We start from the raw sequence: 27,606 nt of genomic DNA on the forward strand, positions 1-27,606 counted from the left end.
TGCACTGCTTCATAACATACATAAGTGAAGGAGAGTTATGTGAAAATGATGAGGTAAAATCGCTTACGGGGATGAAGGCGTGACAGGAGAAGAATGAAAGAAAGAGAATTTGTCCAAATCAACCCAAGACAGAAACATGACAGTGAGACGGAGTGAGAGAAAGCAGAGGGGATTTCAGGAGAGAGAGATAGAAAGAATAAATGATGAGGGAGAAAGAGGTGGCTGGAGGAAACAGTCACACAGCCATCACATGCAGTTGACACCAGCGTCTGTGGACACTATTAATAGCCCCTAACGTTCCTCTCTTTCCTCCCCTCTTTCTATCTCTCTCTCTCTTTCTCTAACACACTGAGCAACTGTTGCAAAAAAATGTTGTTCTCTATTTTTTTTTGTCCTGGAGCTTCTTTAATTTGGTGGGGTGGGGTAGGAAAGGGAATTGAGAATTTCAGGAGACTATGACAAGATTAAACACAGTAACTTCAAGAAATATTCTGGCTCTTACACAAATTAGTACATTTTATTTAAAATACTGAGAATACCTCTGAGAAAAGTTGAATGAAGGTACCTTTATTTATGAAGACAAGATCACAAGATGCTAGTTCAGTAATGTTATTTCAGTTATAATATTTATTTTGCTCAAACAGATGATTCACCTCAAAAAACCAATAAACCAAGAATGTCCTCATTATTTACTCCCATTCAAGCAGTTCTAAACTTTTTCTTCTACTGAACACAAGACAAGATATGAAGAGTTCAGATATTAAAACCTCTTAGTTTTATAATTTCTATCTAAAATCCTTTGTGTATGTTGACATATTTTACTTTAAAGATCAAGAAAATGACTTATTTTTGCCATAAAAGTAATATTATTGAACATACACAAAGGAGCCTGATAAAAATGCTGATTTCAGACGGCATTTAGAGGTTTTTGCATCTTAACTCTTTATATTCAGAAGAACGATGGTAATCAGCAGCCATCGACATCCATAGTTACCAAATATACTATAGCAGTCATTGGTTGCTGGTTTTCCAACATTCTTCAGAAAATCTTGTTTTGTGTTAAACAGAAGATAGAAACCAAACAGGTTTGAAATAACTGGATCCCTTTAACTGTGACTGCCAAAACTTAATTTAACCAGGTAAATTGTTTGTTGACTAGAGTCGTCATAGGGCAGTAGTCTCAAACTCAATTCCTGGAGGGCTGCCTACTTAGTTTAGCTCCAACCACCTCCAAATCACACCTGGTTAGTAGTCTTGAACACCTTGATTAGTTTGATCAGCTGTGTTTGATTAGGGTTGGAGCAAAACGGTGTTGAGCTGCGGCCCTGCAGGAATTGAGATTGATGCTCTATCTAGGGAACCAGAATACATTCATTTGATTCACTTGAAAAACAGCTTTTTTTAAAGGCAGCATTTGATAAACATAACTTTAATGATACATTTTATTAATGTCACTCACTAACAGACAGTGTTGTTCTGTTTATTCATGCTGCAGTTCTGTCATCTGTTTCTTTAAAATATCAAGCTCTTTAAAAAGGTGGATTTTGATTGGCTATTAATGTTTTTATCAAACATCTTTTAGATACATTTTTATCTTTACATCATGAATCAGATTATAGTTGGGATGTATGGCTGTATTTACAGTACATGCAGTCTCTCAGGAATTTAAGATAATTTGTATTCTTTATTTATTTATTTATTGTGTTTTTAGTAGAAGAACATCTCATAGGCTCTTTTTGTGCATGGCATCTGCAAAAATGTTACTCTGATTTACTAAAAATAACAAACCTAGAGGAGTCATTTACCCTGTAGGTACTATTGTTGTCCTGTATATTTTTTTATTTCAAGAGTTCACACTTACATATGCTTGACATCAACTCAACTCAACTCACTTTATTTCTATAGCACTTTCACAAATCACAATGGATTACCAAAGTGCTGTACATAAAAACATCAAAAGCAGGTTTGCCATGCTGTCCCAGGAAAGAATCTTATGCTTAAAGATAATTGATAATTGATAATAAATCGCTCCTGCCTGGTCAATAATCACATAAAGGGAGTCTAAGATCAGGTACAGGAGATCTCGAGACCTATTCCCCCTTGGTATAGGGAAGAAAAGGAGGAGATAGGGTGAAAGAGGGGAAATTTGGTCTATATATTGTAAGCTTGAATCTAGGGTTGTAACGGTATGAATTTTTCACGGTATGATAATCGTCTAAAACAATACCACGGTTTGACGGTTTCGCGGTATACGGTATGTTACAAAATAATAGAACAGTGAAGCAAATTTGACTTTTTCCAAATAATATATTTTTAGTTACTATAAACAACACCACTTACAATGAACAAATAAAAATAAGAAAATAATAAATAATGTGTCAAAGTCCAAATAAAGTCCAAATAAACATGGTGCAAATCCTCAGTAAAAAATAGATATAAATATTTACTATACTATAAATAGTTACATAACGAAACTAGATTCAATATGGAACATCCTTAGGTTTTATGTGCCAGCATGGATATGGTTGTCTATCGATATGGATTTGGATATGGTTGTCTGCAATGCAGACAAACAGCTGCATCTTCATTTGCGTCTTTTGAAAACAGCAAGAGCAGCAGTTCGTCTTTGCTGTGTCACTGTTTTGTCATGTTTCTGTGCTGCTGTGCATGCAAAAGTACTTAGTATGAGAATTATTTCATGAAAAACTTTTTTTTTTTTTGCGTTTTATTTAGCCGCGCATAAATGTACAGCCTATCTCTCATTCCGTGTTGTTCAAAAAGCTTGGTCCACAAACAAAAGCGAAACCTATACTTATTGGTTGTGATATAGCGAGTTTGAACCAATCTGGGCATGGAGGAGGGACAATGCATCAATGTATCATGTCTGATTTGTCCGGAGACACAGTGACGAGCGTTTCTTTGTCAAATCAGCGTTGTCAAATGTTGATGACGTAACCGCACTGGTTCCGGAGCCTCTGAAAGTCCGCGAATGTTATGTGATACAGCACTGGAAAGCTGAGATTCTCTTCTTTATGCCAATCTTTGAATTGTATGAATCGGATCAGCGGATCAAAAGTTATTAAACATTTAAGAGCAATACTTATTTTTAGCCGCGGGCGGCTGTCTCGGTCTTTAAGGGTTAAAACCGTTGATATGCAATTGTTCATGGTATGATAATCGTGCACGTTCAAATCGTGGTAAACCGTCATACCGGTATATTGTTACAACCCTACTTGAATCAATCTGTTTGCATTATTGCTGATTACGGATGAGAGGCCAGCTGTAATCAATCATATCACATGCTTCTCTAGAAATTAGTTTGTGCAGCTTCACTTATTCATTTAAAGGCCCCATGAAATTAAAATGAAACATTTTTAGATGTTAGTTTGTCTGTTCATTTTAAGTATGTCTATTAGCTTTTGTGCTCAAAAACAGTGACAACATTTGCATTTAGAAAATATAAAACAATTGTCTCCTCTGCCTAAATGGATCAATGATTTATTTCTCTTCAAATCTCGACCAATCAAATTCTCTCTAGTATCGGACATGCCACGCCCCCTTCAATATGCTTCTTACCGTACGTTCACACCGAAAGCGGCGAGAGCGTCAAAATAGCCGGAAGTCATTCATTTTCAATGAGAGCCGGCGGCGATAGGCGACGATAAGCGGCGAGGAGCAGCGCGGCGCGTCTTCGCCGGCGTGAGCGTCGAGGAGAGTTGAAATGAAGTCAACTTTATGGTAATGAGCTATGACGCGGTTCGGCGGCAAGCAATCAGAATGAAGAAGTCCATCGATTGATAGCAGTTCAGGGAACACAGACCTGTGAACTTTGGTTCCGACCACAGTTGTTCCCAAGGGTTTGATTATTGCGGTCGCCGGATTTCCAATTATTTACAATGTTTTCTTACAGGAACATACATTAAATAAGTTACTGGCGAGTTACTGATGTTCATCAATGTTATGTAAATTTATCTTTAAAAAGCGGGAATCTCACGCGATGTGACAGTACAAAACAGTATAGCTGCTTCAGGATATTTCAGACATATGGACACATATTGGATAAATAGAGCAAAGCCACACCACATGCAACTTGATCTTCCATTGTTATATGAATTTGATAAGAAGTGCGCAACATTTTCACGCTAAAAACATGTCTTATGCAGGAATGTAACTGATAATGCTGCAATGGCTCCTTTAAGTACAAGATCAATGTAGCGAGTTTTGACGCTCTCACCGCCGGAGCTGAAGGCAGACAGCGTTGTCGCCAGGGCGGCCAGAGCGACCTTGGACGCTCTCGCCGCTTTCGGTGTGAACGTACGGTTATTTGCTTTTCATTTGATGTGCTTGCGCTCAGCCACTCTCACCGGCAGAGCGGTGATAAAAACAAAAGACTTGCCTATTCTTTTTAAAGGGGAGGAGCTAATCTGTGTCCCACCCTCTCGTGGTTTTTTCAGTTGAGATTAGGTTAAACATCGAATAGAAAATGCACATATCAAAGCACTTCATGGATCTTAAAGGAATTGTCTGCATTTGTCAAGCTTTACACCATGTATGCAGCCTCTGAAAAAGGGGCAAATTTACAGTATTGTTTTGTTTTAGACTGTGTTTTATTGCATCATATTCATCCTTTAGCTAACTGAAATATGTGTAAAATGTGTTCCTCTCTGTCCTTAGTTCTCTCTGTGTACAGTATGTGTGTGTCTGCTCTGCCTAAGGGAGCATCTCAACTGGGATGGCCTGTTTTATCAGTCCATTCATCTCAGTGCCCTAAAGGAGCTCCAGACGCCGTGTTTCTGAAAGACCCTCCCTCAGCACACATTGGGTGGGAGTGTTTGATGGTTGTTTGTGTTTGTGGTCGGCCATGTGCAGGTGAAGAGTAAAGAGGACGTGGTTGTGATGGTTAACATCATTGTGGGGCGTACCCCTGCAGATGAAGTGGGTGGGGTATATGCAGTGTCTGTTTGGGCAGTTGGTGTGCTTTGACATGTTTACCAATGTTTCTGTTTAGGGATGGGCATTTTGGGTCTGTTAGTGTGTGTGTGTGTGTGCGCGCGCCGCGTGGATATTATGAACTCCTATTTGTTAAACAATCTCTATCTATCTATCTATCTATCTATCTATCTATCTATCTATCTATCTATCTATCTATCTATCTATCTATCTATCTATCTATCTATCTATCTATCTATCTATCTATCTATCTAGCTATCTAGCTAGCTGCCTGCCTGCCTATCTACAGCATCCATCCATCCATCCATCCATCCATCCATCCATCCATCCATTTCTCTGTCTGTCTGTTTATCCATCCATCCATCCATCCATCCATCCATTTATCTATCTACAGCATCCATCTATCTACAGCATTCATCCATCTGCCTATCCATCCATCCATCCATCCATCCATCCATCCATCCGTCTATCCATCCATCCATCCATCCATCCGTCTATCCATCGGTCCATCCGTTCGTTTGTCCGTCCGTCCATCCATCCATCCATCTATCCATCCATCCATCCATCCATCCGTCCGTCCGTCCGTCCGTCCGTCCGTCCGTCCGTCCGTCCGTCCGTCCGTCCGTCCGTCCGTCCGTCCGTCCGTCCGTCCGTCCGTCCGTCCGTCCGTCCGTCCGTCTGTCTGTCTGTCTGTCTGTCTATCTATCTATCTATCCATCCATCCATCCATCCATCCATCCACCCGTCTATCCATCCGTCTATCCATCGGTCCATCCATCCATCCGTCTATCCATCGGTCCATCCGTTCGTTTGTCCGTCCGTCCATCCATCCATCACCTTTTTTTTTCAATGTACTTTTTCATGCGGACGGCAAAGATGAGCTACCTCACGATAGCCCCTACCCCCAGTCACTGTTACCTGGGGCTCAAATATCTCTTACACACACAAAAAGCAGGTGTAGGGGAGCAGCTGGTAAGATTAGTGTCTGTCTGTGCGAGTGTGTGTGTGTGTGTGTGTGTGTGTGTGTTAGCTGGTTCAGGACAATGATCTGAGTGGCTAATCTTTCAGAACAAGTAAAGAGCCAGAGTTTGCCACTTCCTCCGACTGCCCTTCAATGCCTCTTGCTTTATTTGGCTTCACAACACCGAGAGAAGCAGAGAAAACATCTCACTCTCCTCTTTCCCTCAGATTAGCACTGCCACACACATACACTTGCGGTGGTCCTGACCCCCCTCTGGTAGTTGAGCAGCTGTAGATGTAGCTCCAGCGGTAATTGTGGTAGTGAGTGTTCAGGCTAACAGGAGCAGAGGAAGGAGGGGGATGCGAGGAGAGCTGATAAAAAGACCAATGTATTGGAAGAGAGAGAGCAGTTCTGTTGCAGAAGGGGCCCTACGGATGTTTGCAGAGCAGCTCGTGGTCAGCATGTTCTCTAGTACACACACAATGTCCTCTACTCTGTGGGACTTCATTAAAGCCTAATACAGATAACTGAATGATTCACAATAGAGAAAACTCTATTGCCTTTACGAAACTGTCAGTGGCATTTGCTCACATAGAACGAATCATGAAGATGTTTGGGTGTTACTATGCTGTTTTTAAAGATGTTTTGGGTGGTTGTTTTGCTTATTTGCTCTCTAGCACCATCGTAAAACCCATCTTGGTGGTTATATGTCCACAGCTAAAAAAACAAGCTGCTCATCTTAAAATAACGACACACTGTGAAAAAATATGCTTTTCTTGCTAAGATCTTTTGTCTTGTTTCTAGTCCAAAGGTTTTAAAAACTTAAGCAGCATCTTCTATCTAGACAATTGAAATTATATTGTATTGTTTTCAGAAATAATAAGTCCTAATTAAGTGAGTTTTTCCATAAAGCAAGTAAAATAATCTTATTTCAAACCAAAAAACAAGGTTATTGCATCATTGGGAGTTTATTTAGCTTGTTTAAGAGGAAAAAACACTTAATTTTGACTTATTTCTAAACAAAACAATTTTACTTGTCTAGAAAATGTTTCTTGATTCAAGGATTTTTTGATATTTGGACAAAATATGCGATTAATACACATTTGATAATACACAACTTGATTTCAACAAGTAGGGTGGTCCTGGTCTGAAACAACATTCCAATCAGCCAATCAGAATTAAGGTATATGTTTACCAAGTTTAGGTTTACGGTTAGGTTTATGCACTTCTACATGAGTGTTGTCCAACTGTTGTTATGTGTTTGTTAATAGTTTACTGTTATGGGGTAGGGAATAGGTATGTATTACATATTCAAGCAAAAATGATGTTCCAGGATCAACATAGCTGTTCATCCAGGATTGCATCATACTTGGCAAAATCATGATGTACATTTGATGCACCCATGTACAGCTCTGTAAAGCCAAGAACCCATATCATACACCTGCCACAATAAGGCGCAAGACGCGCTTGGCGTGATTTGTTGCCATTTTACGACTATCGCAACCCTAATTTTCCCCCTTTGCAACATGCTTGGTTAAATCAGTTTAGTCATGACAATTTGCATTTGTATAATGTTATTTGCAGAATTATTTATAATATGCATATTTGTATTTGTTTTAATAGAAACAAGATTAGATTTGTCCAGCTGTAGGGATTTGGACATGTACGCGTCACTATATGGAACATAGGAATAGGATGTGTTTGGATAGAGCTTATTGACCACACTTTGTTCTTATTGTTCATTTATTCATTTGCTGGATTCATTAGAACTGAATTTAGAAATAGTTTTGAAACAAATATTTGTGCTTAACAAACTAAATTAAATATGTAGGATAATGGATCTATATATGGGTCTTCAGTGAAGTGCGTAAAACAGTTTCCTTCCTCCACAAAAGTAAAGGAGTAAAGTAAAGAGTAAAGTAAAGAGAAAGTAAAGAGGCTGAATGGAGGATGCTCACTCTTGATCTGCGCTGCAGATGGTCTAATGAACTGTTTTCTTGCTAGTGAAGTGTTCAGTTTTTCCACTTAAAAATTTAGTTTCATGTAAAGCAAATGCTGCATGGCATGTTGCAAGGGAATGGTAGACGAGACTGATTTGTTTAATGCACGTTAAGCTCAAAACACAACCATAACCAGGGCTCGAAATTAACCTTTTTGCTTGGTAGCACCGGTGCTCCTAACTTTAAAAATTTAGGCGCATCAGCCAAAATTTAGTCGCACCCACCAATTATGAGCACCTATATGACAAGTTTTATACAAACATATTTATTGTATTTGAAATGAACACTAATCAAACTAACAAGCAAAAAAATAATACATATATTCAAGCGTGAGGAAAATATGTCTCAACGAAATCCCGTTATCACAAGAAAATACATTTTTATAACAGAACTGAGTGAGCAAAGCATACACGAAGCACTCACTGGCCCTGCACACACTGCTTGAATGAATCTGTTAACGGTATAACTTTGCTGTTCTCACAAGTGCTGTCTGATATTGCTCTGATGGTTTCGACACATACTGTACCTTATTATATGCATACATGTTAATAGCAATACCGGTCTTTTTAGGAGTAGTGATATTAGTTTACTCAGTGTAAGTCTGTTTGCGATGGTGTACGTGGAGTAAAATTTGACATATAGCTGCCCCTTGCACGGCGGACAGCATCTGGCGATTATATGAAGGATTAAACAGAAGCTCTTGTGCTAGATGTGGCAAACAGTTACCTGAAAATCCCATCCCACTGACTTTTAATACTGGACTTGAAGCCAATGGAAGTCTTCTACTCTTGGAAAAGTGTAGATGGTATTGACAGCTGATATTAACCAATCATTCGCGTTCAGTGCTAGAGCAGTGGTGGGCCAATAAGAAGAGCGCTAAGGCGGGGCAAGCAGTACGGACGTGGATTTGTTTACTGCAGCAAGTTGACATGACAACTGTTTTAAACCATTCCTGAGCGCTGCGTTTCGCGTTTCAAGTGCAAACAAAGAGCTGAGAGATGCATTCTGCGTGAATGTCTCCCGAATCCGCGCATGTGGTGAACATTTTGCAGTAAAAACTGGTCGCACACAACAATTTTAAGCACTCGCAGAAATGCTCCCAAATATATTTTAAGGTCGCATAGATAAAATTTCGGGCGCATATGCGACCAAAATGGTCGCAATTTCAAGCCCTGATAACTCATTAAGAGAATAAGCACAACCCTGTTAGACCATGCACCGGGGGGCAGAGCATTTTTCCATTCTTAAAATAGCAAAAGTGTATTCCGAGACGCCCCTAATGCTTTTGCGCCATGTGTTTTACACTTTGCACTTAGATCGTTAAAATATAGCCCCATATGTGTAAACATTGGTTTCACCTACTCCCCCTTTGGATGGTAGAAATAGTACTTTTACTTCTATAGTTTAGTAGTTTGCTTTGAAGTACTGTATTCAGTAGTACTACTTGTGCATTACAATGAGCAGTCCTGTGAAAGAGATGTAGAGTGAAGCAAAACAAGAGGGAAAGATCCTAACTAAATCTGAATGCAAGTGGTCACAAGAGACACATTTGAATTCATGTTAATGCCAACTGGAAATGGCAATGGGTCTCAGCTCTCCACTTGTGATCAGATCACTGTAAACACGTGCTAATACCAAAGTACCGTATGGGCTTGCTAGGATGTTCTGTGTGGTTGTTATATACAGTAGGTAGTTTTTAACTAGTGCTGCACAATATATCAGTTCAGTATCAATGTGCGCATCTGCAATAATCACTTTGCATCACTTTGCTCGTTAAATCTGGATTATAGTTGACCAGGAGCTATAGAATTGTGTTAAAATAATGTATTTATACTGTATTTATACAATTTATGCAACAAAAAAGTTTTTATCTTTGTTTCCAGTCCAAATATCTACATTTCAAAGTGAAAACATGATTATTTAACTTACCCCACTGGCAGATAATTTAGCGTGTTTTAAGTAAAAACTCCTAATTTTTGCCTTATTTCATTTGAATTTTAAACAAAACAATATTTTTACTTGATCTTTTTTTTTTTTTTTTAGATATTTGGACTGGAAACGAGAAAAAGCAAATGAATAAAAGACACAATGCATTTTTTTGCATAGGGATTATTCAGATACTGTACCTAAAAACTGTTAAAACCGTCAAGTAGTGCTATTCAACTATCTTATGAAAGTACATTTATATCACAATATTTATTGCTGAAAAATAAAATATTTTTTTTCCAACATCCTTCAGCCCTAGTTTCTACCACCATTGTTGTTTTATAAAGTGTGTTATTTGTAAAGTGTGCACTTATCTTAGCTTAGCATAGATAATTGAATCAGATTAGACCATTAGCATCTTATTTAAAAATGATAAACTAGTTTTGATAATTTTCGACTATATAAAGCATGACACTTCTGTAGTTACATTGTGTACTAGGATGGACAGAAAATGAAAAGCTGCTATTTTCTAGGCTGATTGAAATTTTGAATCTAAAGGCTGATTCATACTTCTGCGTCGAGTGTTCGCCGTGACCCACAACGCCTGCTTTGCAGTAGTTATGCATTTATACTTATGTGTGCTGTTTGCGTTGCTCTGCAATAACACTTCCGAAACGTTAGATGGCAGTAGAGTAGTGTTCCTCTGTGTTGAGTTTCTTCACAGGTGTTTTGTTTTTTCTGAATGCTACAAGGAGCTTAATCTCGCCCATTCATCGACGGGAACCGGCGGATGTGCAACAACTTTAATCATGAGGTAAAGACAAAACAAAAGTTTCCATCTGGCTCGTGGCTCTCAGCACTGCCCACGCTCATGATCCGTAAAAAGTCAACCAATCACAGAGCTTGCGCTACACTTTGTTGCAACATGTAGTTAAATTTTTTGAGAGGTGCGCATCAGCCATGGTGAGGGCTATGTGACCATACGTGTTCTTGACACAAAAGTATAAATCAGCCTTAATGGGTGGTGCATGTATAGGGGAGGTGTCTGGCTGCAGACCTGGTGCAGTGCAATCTGGGCTGCATCCAATGCTTTTTAATGGGCTCACCTAACCCCACTCCTAACCCTACCCATCACAGTGACGTTACCTGCTCCATTTGAGTGCATTGTCTCTGACATTGCATTGCTGAGTGATGCAGTCTCAGCTTGCATCATAAAGGCTGCATCCAGATACTTTTGCAATTTCAGGTGTTATTTAGTATTAGTTTTATTATCCTCAAAGTTTCTTGAAATTTTTTCCAGAATGATAGTATACTACAGTTTGTGCATTTGCCGTGATCTGATTCAATGATCTTTGCTAAGCTAAGCTAAAAGTGCTCCCACCAAACACAAAGATTAGCTGAATGGATTCAAATATTTTAAAACTCAGCTATTTAACTCTCTTTTCAAAAAAGTGTAGTGTTCCTTTAAGCCCTTTGGGTCACTGACACAATAAAAAGAGCAAATCCCCAAGCATATGTAACTATGTTTAGACTATATGATGTAAAAGTGAAACTGAAGGTGTGGTATGGTTGAAAGTTGCCAGTAAAGTTGCTATGCTTTTTTCTAAGGTGCTTTTGATGGTTGATTTAAGTTTGTTAGTGGCAGTGGGATATACAAACACCTTATACAAAATACTTGGCTGGTAGAGTGTTGCTAAATAGTTTATGAAGTGCATTAATAGTTTGTTCTCTATGAATTTTTGGATAGTGATTGATTTGGGTAATTGTTTTTTGATCCAAGTTGTTGATGGCTACACATCCCACAAAATTGCTTTTGTTTATAAAGAGTCCTGCTGCTTATAAAAAAAAACATATGCATAAGTTTAATACTAAAGCTTAGTGGCTTGTTCAAATCACCATTTTCAAGTATTAGCATCAGCTTCAGCAGGCACCACCAATAAACTGGTCTCATGACATTGACACAGAGGTTGGATGTGGAATAAGAGATTAGAAGGTAACACTGCATCACACTCTATCATAGTGGAACTAATTGATTTGAATATTGTTGGTGTGAAGCTACTTTTGATATCTGCGAATAGAGAGACCAGTCTTGAATATTCATGGGGGGTTCAGAAGGTTCATGTCTAAGGCAAAGATCAAATCAAGCCTTTCATTCAGAGGAGGGTCTCTAATTTGGCCTCCCCAGGAGACTATCTGTGGCCATAGATTCAGCTGCGTAGCCGTGAGGACACGATAGTGAGACCGAGAGAGTGATTATTTATGAATTAGAGAAAAGAGGAAGTGTCGTTCCACTACCCTGGAAGTCCAACAGAAACACACACACACACAGCTGGAGGGAGCAAATGACAGGCCAAAATGATTAGTTTCATTTATCACCCATGAACAGAGAAATGAAATAAGTCTAATTTTCCTGTTAACTAGAAGAAGATTAATTTTATGCCACGCAATACACTCTAGGTATTCACCCAGTTCAGAATTAACTGATGCAGTGATAGTGTAGAGGGCTTCTATAGACTCCCGGTAGCCATGCATTATGGGGTTTACAATGCTGATGTTGTGGATATTTACGATATGAAAAAGATATTAAATAGCCAGTTTCCACCCCAAGTAACAAATTTAACTATAATTCTAATAATATTAATAAAATTTCCTTCGGCTTAGTCCCTTATTTATTAGCAGTCGCCACAGTGCAATGAACTGCCAACTATTCCAGCATGTTTTTCGCAGAAGATGCCTAGCCACAACTGAGTGCTGGTAAACACTCATGCACTCTCACATTTATTAAGTTACATTCATAAAGCAAATTTACCGCATGTCTTTGGACTGTGGGGGAAAGTAGAGCACCAGGAGGAAACCCATGCGAACACCAAGAGAACATGCAAACTCCACAGAGAAATGCCAACTGAATAATAACTGATAATAATAGCTTTATAAATATACATTATATTACATAAGCTGAAAAGAAAACGAATGAATAATAATAATAATGATAATAATAAATGTTATATTGTGAGATGTATAGTCACACTATAGGATATACAGTATATTTGCAATTTAATATCTCATTGTGACTAATATAAAAACACAATTTGCAGTTAAAATATTAAGGATCTGATTGTCAGTTCAAGACAGAGAATTAGTTCCTGCTATATGGAAAGATTTAAGAAACCACTTAATTTTCTCTAGATTTATATTATTCTGTGAACTACTGACCACATTTTTTCAAAGTAAAAAAAAAAAACTATATAATTTAAAAAATGTTGCACCCCACAAAACGTTATAGTTTTCAGATGTTTTATTTATATTTTAGAGAACAGTACCAAACCTCAGAACAGTTAACTAATGAATATTTGGTGTAATAACCCTGATTTTCAATTTGTAAAAAAAATGTTGTAATACCTTTTTTTTAAACTGCCAGTTCTTTATTTAACCTTACATTGTAATTGTCACAATCACCAGCGGTCTAATCCTGTCAGATTAGATCCTGCTGGTTAACAGGCAGATTGCTAATGGACTACAAGTCCGCCATTGCATGGACCACAAGTTTCAGTTATGCACCGATCACACGCACCTGTTCCAGATTACGCTGATTGCACACACTCACAGCCGGAGGATCATTATGGACTAATAACAAAGACTATATACACAGCACACACACTTCATTGCTGAGTCTTTTGATCAGTATTGTGAACATTATGAAACGATTACCAGAGATCTGCCAGGGTTAGATGATTTTAGATCATTTATGAAATACACTTTTTTTGCCATCATTTGTTTTTAACATTGCAAGTCATTGCTAACATTTTTGATGATTTTCACCTAAAGTTTAATGACCATCAGAATAATTTCTACAAATTTCTATGAAGATCTAAGCATCCCTTGTCATAATACACCTGAAACATGGATTGCTGCAAAAACTGTGTTGTAAAAAGCGTTTTCTCTCAATTGAAACATTATATTATCAATCGTGGAGAAATTAGGAAGTTAATATGGTAATTTCCACCTGACAGTGTCAATAATGTGTTATTTTATATTGTTATTTTACTATTTAAAATCCGAGTCTGACATGAAGTGTTTTAGCTTTGTATGGAAAGATATCAAGTGCACTTTCTTTATTTACATTTCTTTCACAAAAGAATATACTAGAGATGCTCCAATCGAGATTTTTGTAGCCGATATTGAGTAGAGATTCCTCGTCATTGTGATCAGCCGATACCAGGTACCGATTCTGATGCTTCAAGCTTTATATAACGTTGCCATTGCATAAGCACATTTTCCCTCTATGTTTGAGATCTCGTCTTACCTAAGAGAATAAATTAAGCATGTTGCACTCATATAATGGTCAGAAGCAGCAGAAAAAAAAAACAGTAGATAAAAATGGTAAGAAAAATAACTGACAATACAATTTGGAAACATCGCTTACATGTTTTAGCGCTGTGAAAAAAAAAAATTAGCGAGTATAGATCGAGTCGTGAAATTTGATTATCAACTGATCGATCAGAGCATCCCTAGAATATACTATTTATACTACAAAATGATGTAAAATGTGATGCATCTAAAGCAATGACATAGCTATTGGTCAGTTTTGGACAAAGACATGTAGTCATGTAGTAAATGCCCCTAATAATGGAAAAAAAAACAGCACAAATATAGGCTGGTCCATTGGCCTGGATTCTAATGCTGCATCTCTTGCGTGAATGCAAGAGCTAACAATATAGCGGTAGTCACTCATCTTCATTTCCAGTGTCAGCATCTCAGCGTGTCTATAGTGACTGCAGGACAGCCTGCGAGAGGTGAGTGCCTGTATTCTGCTCTCCCTGCATTCCTGCCGTTGCCATGGCGAAGAGTGTCTGTGCTCTAGAGCAGGATAAATTAACAATGTTTTAATTGGCTCCGGGCTCTGAGTAACAGTCCCTCTTATCGCGACGCTGTCATTTGCTCTGCATTTCCATACACTCTGCATATGCATTCACTCAGGTGTGCGTGTTTGAGGCCCTTATAAATCCTAATGGAGCAGTGTAAGCCAGAGCGTGTGTCCAGTCTTATTTCCAGCTCACACACACATACACACAGCTCATGCCCCGTGAGCTATTACAGCCAAAACATACAATGTCAATGCACTTCACCAATAGAGAGCACAGCACTCCATCGAGCAAGCTAATCACGCACCTTACAGAAGCACAAGGAAAGAAAAAGAGATGGCGAGGGGAATACGGGAAAGAAGAGAAGAGGACAAAGAAAGAGTTGAGAGTATATAGGTGAAAAGCCTTGTGGGACTGAGAGAGGGCAGATCAAGAGAGAGAAGGTCTGCTCTGAAAGCTACAGCAGGTCATATTTAACATTGCTCTGCTAGATTTTGTGGGGATAGTTCAGGCATACCAATAAAAATCTTCATGAGTGCAAATTTTGTTTGGGTAAAGTTCCCCAGTTTGAAAGACTTCTGTGTGAGCTGAGGTTTATACATAGGTATGCCATTTACAATAGACAATGAACCTTTTTTTTCTTATGATAATACACCTGAGGCACTGTCCTACATTAAATTGAACCCTACAAGTATTTTGAGGTTTTGAAGTCTTCAGGCAAGGCTAGGAAAACAAGCGAAACAAGTATATGAAAACATAAAAAAGTAAACAGTTTTCTGTAACACTTTACTTGAATGGGTGTTCAACCTTTATAATTATAACATGACATGTCTAAGTATAATGTGCAATCAGCAGAGATGTATAGTAATGAAGTACAACTACTTCACCACTTAAGTACTAAAAGGCTGTATCTGTACTCTACTGGAGTATTGATTTTTTTCTCCTACTTCCACTTTTACTTCAGTACATATTTTCGATGAGTTTAATACTTTTACTCTGATGGATTTTTTTTATGTGCTGCATTGTTACTCATTACTAGGGGTGTCGAAATTATTGATATTGGTTCAGTAATAGATCATAAACAGTTATTATATTTTGACGTCATTTATCTACTATGCGCGATGTCGCAGGAGAATACTATGGCAAAGGAGGCGAGGGCGAATAAATAACGCTCCTACTACAATGAAGGCGGCACAGCACACAAGCCGCTATTTCACTACTATGGAGAAATCTTTACCTCTCTCTCTCTCACACTTTGGATATTTGACCCACTGGCTTGTTTTTCTCTCCTCTTGGCTGTTAAAGCGATACTTGTGGATCCTGACACAAGCGTGCCTGTGGTGCGAGTTTTCTCCACTGTGTCTATTACGGATTAACTAATATCCGCGTATAATGCGCATATAGACTGTAACCGCGGCTGTTCTTCCCGCCATCTGTGAACAGCACTTTTATTTCTAAAGCCGAACGCAGCCCTTTCTGTTGAGCAGGTGAAAACAATAACCAATCATATGGGTGTAAGACCTCGCCTGTCAACGATCAAAAAGCAAGATAATATAAGTTAATATAATATATAGTATATATTATATTATGTATAATATAATATAAGTAAGATAATATTTACATGAGTTCATTTGATATCAATGCTCTTCTGTGCATGTGTTGGAGTTTTGTTTGATACATTCAGAAAGAGTGTTTTCTTTGAGCAAATTAAATTCTTTGGTCAAATTAAGGGTACAGTTCATATACTGTATCTTACTGCTGTATTAAAGAACAAAATTGTATTACAAATAATTTATAAATATAAATATATTCATAGATTTTAATAATAAAAAAATATGTGTTGTGAAGAAAAAATCTAATTATGTATGGAAAGCATCGTCAATGCACCGAGATGCACCGAGAAATCAAATTGCACTGAACGAATGGCATGATAATCGTAACCGAACCAAACCGTGAGACCAGTGTAGATTCACACCACACTCGTTACAATTATAGACCTTTTTCTTGGCTGCTATTTTAGAACTTCAGTTTACAGCATTTACAACCGATAATTTGCGCTCCAAAAATGGGTTTCAATAGCGTTTTGAGTGGATTACGGAATGTTTTTGTGACACACAGCTTTGAAAGGTGTGTGTTAAAGCTGTTATAATCTGTCAGATCTGAGGTTCAAGCACGATAGAATCACGTGCCCCTCCTAATGCCTTTTGACTGCTTTTTTTTTAATAACAACACAATACTTGTACTTTTACTTTCAGTAATTGAGTAGTAAATTTTGAAATAAACTACATGCAATACAAAAAATGTTGAATACTTTAGTACTTCCTCTTAAATATGGTGCTTAAAGAGCACTTCAACTTTTACTTAAGTCACTTTTTTGATAGAGCACTTGTACTTTTACTTCTGGGTCTCTAGTACTTTATACATCTCTGGCAATCAGTGTTCAAACTATAACGTGGCCTTTGGGGAGCCCATTTTTCTAGGGAGTGGTGGTTGGACAGGGGTTGTCCCTTTGTTCTTGAGAGTCCTTTGCCATTTATGGCCTATAAAACGCACAGGATCCCTGTCCTTAAACAGCAATGTATAAACAAATCTGTAAATATAGAACTAATATTTATATAACTGAACTAATATTACAAAGTAGGCTAAATGAACAAAGCACCACAACAGTTTCGGTTTACTTTCTCGCTAAAAAGTGCTTGTTTTTCCATCAATAACTTTTTTGACCTTTAAAAATATCTTTTGCAGGATTTATTTTTACATGAACAAACAACAGCAGCCTAAACAACAGAACATGTTGTCTAATTTAACCTGCAGTGCTTCTGTGAGAGAAATTAGTTTATATAAAATCAACAAACACGAATATGTTTTACTTAACATCAAAATAAATAACCCAGTCTACTTTTTTTCTATTTGCTCTATAAGATCAAGATGATGATATTAAAGACAGCATATGCTTTTTATTTTACATAGGGCTAGAGAATGTCATGGCATCTCACTTTTCACTCCAGTAAAACATGATTGTGAATTGGAAAATGAAAGAAACACAATTGAAAGGGGTTCTGTTTTGTCAAGTTTACCCTGCTTTCAGCTTAATTGTCCAACATGTTTACTACAGCAATGTCATGGTGTTTAAAAAAGAAGAATTGTGTTGGCCCCCTGTATGAAGTAAATAAAACGAAACTAGGGATGCTCATAATAAACGATCAACCATTAACCGAAAGGGTGCATTTTCAACCGATTAATGGTATCAGTTAAATGATAAAAAAATATTATTACATACATTTTTAAAGTTTGGCTGCATAAGAGCCAATCACAGTGAACGCGCATGAGAGAGGCATCTTTTGAATGGTTTACCAATGTGCTCGCAGTTGAAAAAAGTCAATTCTGAGCAGTAAAAGCGCCTTACGTCAGTCATGTCTTTTTCATTCTTTAGTCAAATAAAAGCAGAGGCAGGGTTTCCGTGGATTAAATGCATATTTTCCGTGGAGCGACTCATTTGAGGGAGCCTGCTATTTTTATTTGAGGGAAGAAAAAAAAAACATATGATTGGACAAACAGCATATGCCGGTTCTTAAAAAGGATTCAGTCAGTGTTTTTGTTTTGTAATCTAAACTTGCCATTTAAGTGAAAAATATCTAAGGCATATTTATTTATTTTATTATTTTTATTTAGTTTATTCTGTTTTTCTATGCTGTTGGAAATGCTGCAGGAGCTTGAAAATGTGCTGTTGTACTGTGTGCTGTTGTTCACATGTTAAATCCTTATTTTAAAATGCAATAACTAATTTTTCAGACACAAACTGGACACGTCAATTAAAAAAAAACAATAATAATCTGACCAGTTATTTCTTAATATTCGGTTTAATGAGCGGCGGTTGTCAGTAGGTAAAATGAAATGAAATGAGCATCCCTAAACGAAACGCAACATCACATCATTTGTTCGGAAAAATGAATAAGCATTGTCTCAACGTCCATATGAAAGCATCTGGCTGACTTTGCTCCTCAGCGCCCCCCACACCTTGATGCTCATGACAAGAATAGAATGTGTAGTTATCTTTTTGTGAGGTGTAAATTGCCTTCATGCATGAATAAATTATGGCATAAATGGAATAAATTTTTGCACTTTTACACACTATAATCTATGATTACATTACACAATACTGAAACCGCACGTCAAAATTACACTTTGTCAATGTTTTTTAAGACCCCCAAAAATCACACTAATCATATTTTTAGAGGAGCACATGGCTTATTTAGAGGAGCCGCGCTCCCCCTAGCTCCCCTGTAGTTCGCTCCCTGTGTGCAATGGTGACATTGCTTGAGATGTGTTTGTTATGACAGCATGACAAACCTGTCACTGACTTTGACATGACTACTTGACATTATCAAGACAACATATCTTGTCATAAATCTGTCATAAACATAATTGTCATGAGGCCATTATGATTGTGTCAAATTTTATTACAGCGTCATTGAGGGCTGCACGATGTTGGAAAAATCTGAAATTGCAATAATTTTTTTTCTCTGCTATATAAATTGCAATATAAATAAATTTCATCAGATAGCTTGAATAGCTCTATTTGGAAAGAAAAGAGTATTTTAGATTGATTGGGTTGATTTTGTAAAGGAAAAACAACACAGTAGAGCAAAGAAAAAAATCAAATAAACAGTGCCTTAAGGTTTTCCGGAGAGTCAAACAGTATTCTGGTACAGAAATTGAATAATGAAATGTAAAATAACACTGTATAGTCTTCATTGTAATAATAATTCTGAAAAAAATTATTCTTCATAAAAGTTACAGGTGTATTTTTATGTGCCTGAATTCTTTAAACTCTTGAAATGCCTTTAAATGCATGCAAATTATAAACGTTGAGTCTGTTATGGTTACACTTTGCAATGACTCCACAAATCCACAAATAACTACAAAGCCAACTGCAAATACTGTGATGTGACTATTGCTGACACACATATTGCAATATCGATGTTGAAATGAAATATTGTGCAGCGCTAGCGTCATTAATATTTTCTTGACCTCAACTACAGGGGTACAAATTGATCATTAAAATACCGTTAAATGTTGTTGACTGTTGTCGTGGGTCATGTCAAGATTATAAAGGTTTCACAACAGTCCTATGAGCACCCCATCAAGTAAATTACCCATTGTGTCTATTAATAGAAATAATTCATTCATTCATTACTTCATTTTCTTTTCCCTTTTATTAATCCGGGGTCGCCACAGCAAACTCCACACCAGCGACCTTCTTGCTGTGAGGCGACAGCACTACCTACTGCGCCACTGCATGGCCTAAACGAAATAACAAACACAACAAAACTACAATTTCCTAAATTTTAGACAGAGGTCTGGTTGCAGACTTGGTGCAGTTGAAATGTGAGCTGCATGCAATGCTTTTTTAATGCTCACACCTAACTCCAACCCCTAACCCTACACCTTATAGTGATGTCATTAGCTCCATTGAGAACATTGTGTCTGCCATTGCAAGTCTGAGATATGTAGTCTCAGCTCGCAAATCCATGTCTGCATTCAGATGCTATTGAAATTTGGAGGTCACTGTGTAGTCTTGTTTAAGTTATCCTATTATAAATTATATTGTAAATAAAAACTCCTAAAAAAGTACTAATTTCTTTCCAAACAAATCTGAGTTTGGCATTAGCATGTGGCTATGCTAATGAACTAACACTCTAATTAAGGAGCGTTCATGTAATTATGTTATCTGGTAGTTACAGAATTACAGCTACAAACACTTTTTGCAGAGCAGGGAATTTTTTTCGAGCTTCAACTTGTACCACTTGAGTGCTGCAGATTAATTTAGGCATTGAAAGTGTTGCCATAGAAGCAAACCATTCTGAATCTGGGGACATGAGCCGCTCTGAGTAGAAGGTTGTGTGTTGTCATTTCAACATAGCGTGAATGCAACATTACTTTTGCATTGCCGGGCCTTCTGGTCTGGATGGCTTTGCAGCTTTCGTTGGCCAAGCACTGGCCAAAAGGCCATTTGACTGACAAAAACAATCAGTCGAAGTTCATTTTGTTCAGTGTCATGTTTGTGGTGTGAAAGTGTAGACGTCTTAACAATTATAGAAGCGTGCAGTCAGTAAATCATTACAACAAGAGCGACATCTTTAGTCAACAAGACATCAATATGGCATGAACTTCACACTGTTTAGTTAATGACAGTAAGGGTGTGGCGACAACAAATGACAGTGTTGTGTAAATTATTAAAGCATATCCACACTAACAATTAAAATGACTGGATTAGACATGGCAAGCCAGTACTTGGTGATGTTGTGTCATCGCAAAACATTTTTTGTTCATTTTAGTAGGGCTTGGCGATATGGCAAGAATGCAATCTTGATAGTTTTTTTTTTTGCCATATTGAATGATAACAATATATATTTCGATATAAGCTGTGAATGCTTCCAGATTCAATAGAGTTATCCAAATATGACTGAAACCACAAAATCTAGAGGGTTCATTATATGGCAGAAGATTTTTGTTGGCTAAAAATTCAGTACATCTCTAATATCAGCTCACTTTTAGATTCTCATTGTTGCACTTTTTTTTTTGCTGTGTGATTGGCTCCTAGATTAATATATAGTAAAAAAAAGTCCAGAGCTTATCATTGTTATTGACATAAACTTTGTTGCAATGTGATATAATATAATTTATTGGCCCAGCCCTACTTTTTAGCAAATAAAATTTACACTTTAGCTATTGATATTTCTTTAAGATATAAATATGGACTATTTAGATACAAACATGCACGTTTAAAAAGTACTTCCACAGAGTTAAGTACAGTTTCTAAGAGTGTATGATAATTGACATATATTCTCATTAAGAGATTTTATTGTATGGAGGAATAATTATATAATTATGTCCGCTGCCTGTGAATTGGTGCATTGATGATGATGATGATAATAATAATAATAATAATAATAATAATAATAATACCTTTAGGCGCCTTTCAAAGCACTTTACAGTATATAGAAAGCACATCATAAAACACAAGCTGTGTAAAGCAATCTATTCAAGCTAATCATTAAAGGCTATCATGAACAACTGAACAAACTGAACAAAAAAAAAAAACTGAACAAAAAAAAAGCCCTGCAACCAAATGAATTCATCTTAAAGTTTGGAACAGATAACAATTCAGCAGAATATAATCTCAGTGAGCGCACAAATGAAGAAGATCAGAAACATAGTGGGGTGCCAAGTTATGATGAACTTTGCATGTTTGTATGAGTAGGGTTTTGTTTTGTACATGATAGTTAACAGGGAGCCAGTGCAGGTGCAGAGAATTGGAGTTATGTGATCAGAAGCATGTGAGCACTGAGCAAGTAACTATCTTAGCTGTGAAATTCAAAATATTCTGAAAAATTCTGATGTTGCTTATCATGGATGCCAAATAAGAGAGAGTAATAATAATTCCTTACATTTTTAAATAGCGCTTTTTCTGGACACTCAAAGCACTTGAAACATTTTTTGGGGGAATCTCCTCATCCTCAACTAGTGTGCTGCGTGATCGAGGAAACAATTATCATATGGGGATGGTTAGGAGGCCATGAAGAACCTCCTGGGATTTTTAACGACCACCTCGGTTTAAAGTCTCATCCAAAAGATTGCGCTCACTGAGCAGTGTACAGTCCCTGTCACTATACTGGGGTGTTAGGATCCACACAGACCACAGGTTGGGCGTCCCCTGCTGATCTCACTTCTAGCAGCCATCTAGCTTTCCCATGTGGTCTCCCTTCCAGGTTCTCACTAGGCACAGCCCTGCTTAGCTTCAGTGGGCAACCATAGGCGAGTTGCAGTAAGCTAGCTGCCAGCTGAGTTATAGTAATCAATTCATGATGTAACTAAAGCATGGACAAGCAAGATGATTTCGTGTGGATATCGGGGGATTTGTTTTTCATAACAAAAACAAGCACACGTGATCTCAAATCAAGTCATCCAAATATTTTAATCTGATTCGCAAACTTGTTTGAAGCACCTACATGTGATACTCGGAGATAAGTTATCATTATTAATGATCTTTTAAAAAATATTTCTGTATTGAGATTTTACATTTACAATTTAAAGCTGTACATTATCACTCCCCTATCACAATCATGGCATTAAAAGCAAAAAAATAAATAAATATAGTAAAATAAAATATATATCGTTCCAGACTTTCTGAGTTGACAGTGAGAAAACAGAGAGTACTATATTTGTTCAGTCCATATGTTATCATTTAACATGAGAGGCTTGGCAACATCTAAAAGAAGGCATATTCAAAATAAGTCCATCTTAATAGAAGAAAACTAAGACAGGTCATATCATCTTGAGTCACAAAATCTTCATCCAGGAACATTTTAAATGCATTTGGAGTGTTTGCATGTCCCCAAAATTCTTTTGTACATAAAAGGCCAAAAAATAACAAAACACAATATTTTTTTCCTATTGTTGGTTCAAGGTTTTGTCATGTTACCACCCGAAATCTGAGATGAAACTCTTGTATTACAAAATTCAGCATTTTTTTAAAATGTGCAATTTTTTGTTTTCACTTTTTCATTTGTAATCGTTTTTTTGCAATCTAAGTTTTCTGCACTAATTTGGGCTAAATAATGTATCTTAGGTGATTGCATAATTAAGTTTTTGGAATAGTTTGCGTATAGGGAGCTTGCCAACAATGCCTTAAAACGCTGCCTCTGTAGGACACTGGTTTTGGAAACATGCAAATATGTGCATACTCCTTCCGTCTAGCTCTCTTAGTCCTGCAAACACGCACAGACTCCATGATTTAGCCATCAGCTTGTTTATCTACGGAGCCATTTGCCAAGATTAGCCCATAAACTGTGACCGCCTGTCACTATTAGCACTAACCCAGTCAAACTCATTCCACTCCCACTCGATCCTGTCCGTCTACAGATAAAACCCTCTTCACGCCTCTCATGCTGCCTCTTCTTTTCTGTCCTGTTCCTGTTTTGTCTTTAAAACTCTAGATTTACTCAAGAAGCTAATCTGCCCCCTGGACGTGTTCCAAAACATACAACACTTGTCCTGGAAGGGGTATAAAGACGCTGCTAAAAAATTAGGACAGACAGGTCCGGCCAGGCCCCCCAGTCTTCAATATTTCACTCTCCCTTAAGCGTACATTTTTGTGTCACTATCAGCAGGTTTTCCGCCCTGAATTTGCAGTGCCGAGCTGGGCATGTGGTGCAGGTGCGCATATGTACTTTGCGAATTTGTGCAATTTTTGCCGTTATCGTTTGTTTGTATCTCTGTGTTTGGGCGGGGGGTCGTGTCTGTCTCTTCCTTTTGGCTGAGCACACATGTCTGAAGGGCTTCTCCCTCCACTGAACTCTTCCAGCATCCCTCCATCCCTTGTTTCCAGAGAGGCGGAGACGTGGGGGAGCTGCCGTCGCCAGCACTCCTGCTCCGACCCAGCCTGTCTCCTAGCAACAGGGCTGTTTGGTCCGGGACCTGGAAGCAGGAGAGAAACAGAGTAGCAGAAAGGAGAGAGTGTTGAGGGAGAGATTAAAGAGGGAAAAAGGAAAAGCTGTAATTATCCGGTGCTGCTAGAAGGGACGAGGGGCCTGGAAGAGCGGAGGAGAGATGGAGCGAGGGAGAAAGACGGTGAGGTTCTGGGTTAGAGGTGCTGGTGCTCTGAGAGGGGGGTATAGGAGAAATTAAGGCAATGGGGGAGGTTTCTGCTGCAGGGATGGAGGGAGAGAAAAGTATAAAAACGCACAAGCATCTGATTATAGAGGTTGGAGTGGAGAGAAGGAATGATTCCCCTTGCTCCTTTTGTCCTATGTCTAAAATGGTGGCCTTCTGCCCAGCCGGTCAGTGGAAATTTGACTTGACAAAAGATTTAAACTTTAGAAATTTTACATTTAGTTTCCCTGCAGGCACAGGACATCAACATAATGTCAGATTGACGTTGTACACCAACGTTGTGGGGACGTTGGATTTTGTTTGGAAAAGAAAATCAGGTTGACCTGAAAACCCAATGTCAGGTCGACGTCAATGTCCAACATCCAACCTAAAATCAACCAAATATCAATGTCTACTTATGTTACACCTTGACGTTGTGCGGACGTTACTGCTATGACTGCTATCAGATGTTGGATTTTGGTCACTTTCCATCACAACCTAAAATCAACCAAATATCAACATTATTTGACGTCGTTAATGTCCTTAGACGCTGGTTAGACTTTACATTTTGGTCACCTGACATCATGGTAAAACCTAATATTAATGTCCTATTATGCTGTGTGCCTGCTTTGTTAGCTCTCAAACTATAAATAAATGCTAATTTCTACTGTTCAACTTCGAAATTATTATTTTTTGGTGCTCAAAAACATTGTAAATGTTTGCCTAGACTGAAAATTAAAATGAGGTGGTCTCAGCTAGAAAAATACAAACATAATTGTTAAATCAGAGACCAGAGATCTTTTTGGCTCGAGACTTCCCGTCTCATTCACTTTTATTCATTTTTAGACATTAAAAACTGCTCGTTTCACTGTTTGATGTTGCAAACTGATATTTTCTTATTAGATTATTCTACTACTGTATAATCACGCAAACATTTGTTTGTGGAGCCAGTAGTTTGATCGTTTTCTGCCGTCTATTATTCCTAGTCATTTCTCCCATCAGGCGACTGAATCTGAAGTTCTAAAACAATCGTGAAAATAGGCGCACTTCTGCATTTTAAAATAAGGTAAAAAATGGAACAGTATGCAGTTTTCTGGCAGCATTTCGGTTTGTAGCTTTACCAAACATCAGTAAACCATAGTAGACCACACATTTTGTTTATAGACTAGGTGTTCTTAAAACAAGCCCAAGCACGTCACCTTAGGAAGATCACTTGCATACCTTTGTATGGTTTTGAACATTTAGGGCCAGATTGGGCAAAACAGGGCAAATTTGAGAGTTCAATTCCAAAACAGGGCTGATGGGCATAGACATTTCTTCAGATGATTTGCAGACATTTCTCCGGGTGCTTCGGTTTCCCCCACAGTCCAAAGACATGGGCTATAGGTGAATTGAATCAACTGGCCGTAGTGTATGTGCGTGAATGAGAGTGTATGGATGTTTCCCAGTGATGGGTTGGGGATGAAAGGGCACCCGCTCTGTAAAACATATGCTGAAAAAGTTTGCTGTTGATTCCACTGTGGCAACCCCTGATTAATAAAGGGACTAAACAGAAAAGAATGAGTGAATGAATGATTTGCAGACAATGCACACATTTACGTAACATTTCATTTACAAATCAAACAATGCAAATTAATGTATGGTCAAAAAAGCCAAAACTCATAATGTTTGGATGATCTACACTCTCAGAAATAAAGGTATGTGAGCTGTCACTGGGGTGGTACCTTTTCAAAAGGTAAACATTTGTACTTAAAGGGTCTATATCGGTGCCTCAAAAGTATTTATACAATTTTTAAGAAGAACACTTTTGTACTTTTTAGGTACTAATATGTCCCCTTGAGGTATTAATAGGAACCTTTTAGGTATTACTTTGTAAAGGTACCACCCCAGTGACAGCTCACAAACCTCTGTTTCTGATGACGAGGCATGGCGCAAGGTTTTATTCTCTTCTGGGAGTTGGTGGGACTTAGACTAATAATTCATATGAATATTTTAGCCTACTTCATAAAAAATTGCTATATAATAGAAGCAGCTAATATATTGTACATATATTAAACAAAAGAATAGCTTTAATTTGAATTCATTTTACATTTTCTGGTTTTACTTAAAGTAAGCCATATCTGTTTGTGTTTTTGAAAGTTCTGGCATTAGAACAGATTGTACGCCGTCTGAGGGAATGAAGATTGTGCTACCATTACGTGATTCACAGTAGTTGATTATTCCAAGTCATTTTTCATTTCCTATAGCAAATTAAAAATTACATGTTTGAAAAACATGTTCCTATGATATGTTCTTCTGGCATTCCAAAAACATTCATGTGGGAAAAATCGTTTACCTTACAATACACAGTCTCTGTTCTCTGTGCCGTCTCCTTCAGCAACTTTTTTTTAATTGTTAAACAATGGACCCTTTTCACAAGACTATTATGGCGCATTTGATGGTCCTCATAATCTTAAACCTTTGACAGATTTTAATATTTAGATTTTAAAAATATATATGAATATTTATATGCATTTATCAATGTATTATATCATCTTTGCTTCAAATTACAAAAAAAACAATGACCCCTTATGTTAGGTGTTTCTAATGCACCGTCTATGGGGTTGACATTAAATTTGACTTTATTCTCTATTTGGCTGCCGTTATAAGTCTCACACTATTTTTCCCTCTTTTCTGTGTTCTTGATAACTGTGCTCTTGTTCTGTTTTCTTTTATTATTTCAGAATATATATATATATATATATATATATATTTGTATACTCTCCGAGTATACTTCGAGTATACTCTTCTAAGTTTACCCAACCATGACATCTTCCGCTACTAAGAAACTTAGAAATGGTGGAGTTATCCAAAATTTGAGGTGTGCAAACATTAGTAAATTGCATTTCGTGATTCATGATAAATGCTAAAATTTGCGCGTGACCTGGTAACTTATTTAAATGCATATTCAGTAGGGTCAGGCACAAAAATAGCTGTGTCTGACTACTTTATTAAAACTACTTTTTAAAAGTGCTATAGAAATAAAGATGAACTAAATAGTAAATACTGGAAGCAATGTTTTAATTTCTAAAAGAAAATTTGGGCTGGCACGAGATGTTAGTAAATCTGGCCCCTTGTCTGTTTTTGGACCATATCAGAATCAAATATTTGACAACAACAGACCTCATTCATTGGTTGACAAAACTATAAAACAAAAATGTAATAATTAATTTACTATGCTCAATCGCTCCATCAGATATATATTTACCTCCAA

The 27,606-nt window shown here is 37.5% G+C and overlaps 1 protein-coding gene across 8 annotated transcripts in view; it reads left to right on the top strand.

The window, feature by feature from the left end:
• nol4lb (nucleolar protein 4-like b) overlaps window positions 1-27,606 on the top strand; it is a 205,818-nt gene that overhangs the window by 7,282 nt on the left and 170,930 nt on the right. The gene's annotated exons all lie outside the window — the stretch shown is intronic.

Source organism: Danio rerio, chromosome 23 (genome assembly GCF_052040795.2).
Source record: "Danio rerio strain M-AB ecotype USA chromosome 23, GRCz13ab, whole genome shotgun sequence".
NCBI lineage: Eukaryota > Metazoa > Chordata > Actinopteri > Cypriniformes > Danionidae > Danio > Danio rerio.